General features: G+C 35.7%; 1 long non-coding RNA gene across 1 annotated transcript; it reads right to left on the bottom strand.

The window, feature by feature from the left end:
• Positions 1-365: 365 nt before the first annotated feature.
• LOC136250466 (uncharacterized) lies at positions 366-2,873 on the bottom strand. The gene is made up of 3 exons (XR_010698556.1): positions 2,684-2,873; positions 2,524-2,562; positions 366-567 (listed from the first exon to the last, which is right to left on the bottom strand). It is a non-coding gene; the product is annotated as an uncharacterized lncRNA (long non-coding RNA).
• Positions 2,874-6,179: the final 3,306 nt, after the last annotated feature.

The following is a 6,179-nucleotide window of genomic DNA, read 5'->3' on the forward strand; positions in this document are numbered from 1 at the left end:
ATTGTCACCACCAACATAAATCACTTCCCTAAGAAGTTTGCATACTACAGACTATTCACTAAGTAGTTCATTGGGGAGGGAAGCTCTGAGTGAAGTATTGTAGCAGCATACACAGAAGCCACAATGTAGCTGCACAAACATGCTAACTCATCATGCACACATTTTAATTATCATGTAGCTATTTTTAGCAGTTAACCTTTTTGTTTTTGTAAATTGTATTCATGCCCTTGTAATTGGTATGTAACCATATTCTTTTTTATAGTGTCTTTGTCCTATTGTATTCTCTTGTGTATGTGTATGCTGCATGATCAGTGTTGTTACTTATCAACTTGTGAAGTGGAGCGAACTCTCTTGGCTTTAGCTTAATGATTTACAATGTAATTGTTAATATTGAAATTGACAGTTGGATTTTTCAAGGATGTAAAGAAGAAATGTATGTCAGAGATCTCATATTAATACATAAGTGGTAAAAGTTTGAGTTTGATTAGTCGCTGTTGATAGTCACTGCCTCACTGGTAATATCAGTCAGAATAGGTTTGGTTGCACATAGCTGAATCAGTAATGAGTCTATAGTTGTGAACCCCAAAAGTGGACAAGTTAATGTGTGGAAAACCCCTTTAGTCACATTATGGATAAGGATACACACATTTGTTGTACATTGTCACATACACACATGCATGTGTATGTGCACATTGCAATAAAAATAAAATTGCTAGTAATAACACAACATGATATCATCCTCACACATCACCTTAACCAATGAACCATACAATAACTAAGTGACACATCACTTCCTTTAAACATTCACTTAAGCATACTTTGAAGTTCATATGCCCTTTAATAGACAAATTTCATAATAAGATTTTTAGTAGAGCAGCATAGCACCAAACAATGGGAATTTCATGCACTTTGATACAATTACAAAACTTTCCACAAAAATTGTGCTCCTCATGACATATATATTTTTGATATAGAGCCATCACAGATTTGACCTTTAGTGACCCATTTTCTTTACTGAAAAGTATTCGTTTTTATCTCCCTGAGGCATTATTTACACTGTTAAAACATGGTATCACATGAAATTAAAGGTGTTGATCTAAGAACTATATTGACTTTTGTTTTTAAAGTTTGTATCTCATTCGACTACAAAGTTATGATCATTTTTGTAAGTCATAAAATTCTCTTCCCTTGGGGTGTAAATTACTAATGGGTGATAAATAAGCAAGCTTTAAAAGGCTATAGCTGTTAATTTAAATTTAGCAATGCCCTGCTGAATTGCCATCTAAGTACATACTTGTAATGTTACATAGTAGTAGTAGTAGTAGTAGTAGTAGTAGTATTGATTGTTGTTGTTGTCTTAATAATCTACAATTACAGTACTACATTAATGAAACCTGTCACCTTAGCATTGTAAAACCAATAAAAAATTTACTGATCTTAATAGGCAGTTGCAGGTACATGGCCATAGTCAAAGTTACATTACCAAAAATACATGATCATGGGACATGTGGAGAGACACTTTGAGAATGTACTACAATCATATGGGATAAAAACTTTAACGTAACACTCCTGACAAGTATAGAGATCTTTTGTTTTACTATAGGGTAAAAATTGTCTGCTACATAGTAATTTTTAAGGCTTTGCAATAAAAATTAGTCCTTTAATTTGGTTTTTCTCAGTTTAATAGGTTTTGCTTTTTCTGTGTAGTTTTACATTGGCACGACTTCGTGATTGCGTCCTATACTGATGAAAGTAGTTAGCAAATTTCTATACATATCAAACAAAGGAGAGCCATTTCAGTAGTGTGTAACAGTAATAATTTGTTTGAGTTTGCAATGGTTTAAAACGGTTTTTAAGTAATGGTTGTTTTTTTTTTTCTCTCTATTAAATAATAAAAAAATAGGTCAATAAAAATACTATTAATGATTCCACTCAGTAAATGATTGGGACTCAAATCAGGTAAAACAGGGCGGGGCAGGGCAGGGCAGGGCAGTGTTTGCATTCAATTTAACCACTTCACACACATGGAAAAACTGTACCATTTTGAACATAAGGCCACTCCAAATAAATTCTCTGTTTCCCGTCCTGGACTCTGGCATATTTGCATGCGGGCGGGCGGTCCATTTCCATTATAAGATTGGCTAGCTATTCAAGCCATTATTTTCCTGGCACTGCCAAAAAGGCTGCATAAAAGCATGCTTAAGCTTGTTCCTTCCTTTGTAAGTTGCAAAAATAACACAAACGTGAAGTTTGTGCTGACTTGATAGCACTGCTGACGTGTGCTGACACTGTTTCAAGATAGCTTTTACTGAGCCTATCAGTATGCAAGAATAACCGGAAAATAATGGAAGAATACGGAATAATGAAATATTTAGAGCTGGCAGTAACCAGATGCGGGCGGTGGACGGGAAACAGAGAATTTATTTGGAGTGGCCTAAAAGCATACACGGATGAACTGCTTTGTATACATGCTCATACGTACTGTACATACATTATTAAGCTGTATGCATTGTAGTATCTCACCATTAAATATCTTGACTACTGCTTCACGATCGAAACGCCCTAAAATATTAGAATACAAATGTAAATAGTTTAAATCAGACTAAATTAAAAACACAACGAAATAAATATAATTAGGAGAGAAAGGTATTAAATAGCCATGCTAACCAGTTGTAGGACCTACTGTATCAAGAAACGTGGCATGTAACGTGCGTAGGCGGGCGGAGAATTAATCTTACAGTCGACTACCCTGGCTGGCGGGAAACTCTGTAGCAAATTTGGTTCCAATCGGATAAGGGATCACCGAGATGCAAAGGTGTGAAAATGACGTTTTCTTTCTTCCTGTCGGTGTGGCGCGCCGGCTTCTTGGGCCGCACGACACACTATCGTGTGTAGTCTCGCGTAGCCAGACCCTATTTCTCTGCACGGCGCTTATCGATTGGAAATTATAAGCGCCTGCTCCGAAAGGAGCAGGCGCTTATAATTTCCAATCGATAAGCGCCGTGTGGAGAAATAGGGTCTGGCTACGCGAGACTACTATCGTGTGTGTCTTGATCTCTACAGGTTGATTTGTGTGTAACTGATCTCTCTACAGGGTAATTTAATTGTTTGTAGCTGATCTCTCTGCAGGTTGATTTGTTTCTAGCTGATCTCTCTACAAGTTGATTTGTTTGTTGCTGATCGCTCTACAGGTTGATTTGTTTGTACTGCTGAACTCTCTACAAAGTGTTTTGTTTGTAGCTGATCTCTCTACAGGGTAATTTGTTTGTAGCTGAACTCCCTACAAGGTAACTTCTTCTAGCTGATCTTTCTACAGGGCGATTTGTTTGTAGCTGAGTTCTCTACAGGGTGTTTGTTTGCAGTTGAACTCTCTACACGGTAGTTTCTTTGTAGTTGAACTCTCTACAATGTGACTTCTTCTAGCTGAACTCTCTACAGGGTGACTTGTTTCTAGCTGATCTCTCTACAGGGTGACTTGTTTCTAGCTGAACTCTCTACAGGGGATTTGTTTGCAGCTGAACTCTCTACATGGTGGTTTTTTTTGTAGCTGAACTCTCTACAAGGTAACTTCTTCTAGCTGACCTTTCTACAGGGTGATTTGTTTGTAGCTGAATTCTCTACAGGGTGATTTATTTGCAGCTGAACTCTCTACAAGGTGACTTCTTCTAGCTGAACTCTCTACAGAGTGATTGATTTTTTTGCAGCTGAACTCTGTGGTTTCTTTGTAACTGAACTCTCTACAGGGTGATTTGTTTGTAGCTGAACTCTCTACAGGTGATTTATTTGTATTTATTTATTTCTACTTGGACAATTCTTCAGCAGTGATCATCAAAACACTGACACTATGGACACATCTTACATATGCCACACTGTTTAAGACTGTCATAGAGAAACTTGGCAACACCTGATAGACTACAACAGCAACAACAAACACAAGTAAGAGACAACTCGATGTCATGTCTTTTTGTTTTTGTCAGACATGATGGAGTGAAGCGTACACTACAACCACCATACGATGAGCCATACAGAGTTTTGAAACATTCTGACAAACATTACACTCTGGACATCTGTGGACACCAAAAAGTTGTAGCACTAGACCGACTTAAGTCTGCATACATTGATGATACAGCAAGTCCTGATAGCTCATCTACTTTCTGCCAAACCAACAGCAAATTCCCTAACTATCGTCACCACCAACACAAATCACTTCCCTATGAAGCTTGCAGACTATCCACCTAGCAGTTCATTGGGGAGAGGAGTATTGTAGCAGCACACAGAAGCCACAATGTAGCTGCACAAACATGTTAACTCATCATGCACATATTTTAATTATCATGTAGCTATTTTTAGTAATTAACTTTTTTGTTTTTGTTAATTGCATTCATGCTCTTGTAATTGCAATGTAACCATATTCTTTTTTATAGTGTCTTTGTCCTATTGTATTCTCTTGTGTATGTGTATGCTACATGATCAGTGTTGTTACTTATCAACTTGTGAAGTGGAGCAAACTCTCTTGGCTTTAACTTAATGATTTACAATGTAATTGTTAATGTTGAAATTGACAGTTGGATTTTTCAAGGATATAAAGAAATGTATGTCAGATATCTCATATTGATACATAAGTGGTAAAAGTTTGAGTTTGATTAGTCGCTGTTGATAGTCACTGCCTCACTGGTAATATCATTCAGAATAGGTTTGGTTGCACATCACTGAATCAGTAATGAGTCTGTAGTTGTGAACTCCAAAAGTGGACAAGTTAATGTGTGGAAGATCACATTATGGATGAGGATACACACATTTGTTGTAACTCAACTTCATTGTCACATAACACATGCATGTGTACATGTACATTGCAATATCTAACAATAGAATTGCTAGTAATAACACAACATGATATCATCTTCACCACAATACCTTAACCAATGAATCATACAATAACTAAATGACACATCACTTCCTTTAATCAATCACTTATGTATACTTTACTTCTTGGAAATTCATATGCCCTATAATAGACAAATTTCATAATAAGGCTTTATTGCACATGATAATAACCATTGTCACTATAGAAACCTGAATTTCCCAGTCTGAAGTAACTTCTCCAAATTTTGAAAGGATAGCATATATATATATATATATGTCATAAGATATGACATTTTGAAATTCATGGTTTTCCCATACATATCAGTTTATGTAATGGGGCTACAGTTGCCCCTTTTGGGCAATCACATAAATGAGGTATTTCAACATATGGGAGAAACCAAAATTCCAAAGAATTTATATTTCAATTTCATATAATTTGTAGGTGTGAATGTCAACATAAACTCTCCAAGTTTTAAATGGATAGTCATGGGGTTACAACATACTTTGAATCCCATATATAATTTCACTGAACATGTATGGTTAACTGAACTTGCAATTGAGAAAGTTTTTGATAGAGATTTCATACCTATTTTTCTATTAGATGATGGTTAAGTAAAATAAATAATGTAATAACTTTAGTATATAGGGTTATAAGTTTGCCACACTCCTATATTCTTATGATCACAGTTCCATTTAATATTTTTCTACTGCTTGCTGTATGCTATAGTGAACGTGTACAAGTGCTTGGCAACATGTACAATTTATTACAGTATATTGGTTAAATTAATCGCATTGTAGTAGCATTTGCCATGAAAATCTCTTCTTCAGTTTCAAACTGCATAAAATCATAGAATGTAGGGAAGGCACTGAACACAATTAACAGTATTGTCCAAGATAGCACAGCAGGTTCAATCATAAAAATTAAATATCTCAGTCTTCCACAGACTCATGTGCATATGTCCACAACTACATTACTACATATCAAGAGTTAATAATAGTCCCTCCCACTATTATTAACTCTTGTATATATGATAAGTATTTATATACGTATATAACTGATGATTACCACAGGTTGTGCGAAGACACAAACCCAGTACTGTATCGTGATGTATTGCAGGCAATCAGTGATATTATTACTGTCATATTCCAATAATATTATGATGATAATGAATGTTATACAAACATATACATGTACACATTAGGTCGAGCTATTGTATACACGAAATGAAGTATATCAATGCTGAGATTTCAATGTAGATTGAAGTATGTATATACCATTCTTGATGGTGGTGTCGGCATGGAGGGAATATACAGTA

The sequence above is a fragment of the Dysidea avara genome, chromosome 3, assembly GCF_963678975.1.
Source record: "Dysidea avara chromosome 3, odDysAvar1.4, whole genome shotgun sequence".
NCBI classification, from domain to species: domain Eukaryota; kingdom Metazoa; phylum Porifera; class Demospongiae; order Dictyoceratida; family Dysideidae; genus Dysidea; species Dysidea avara.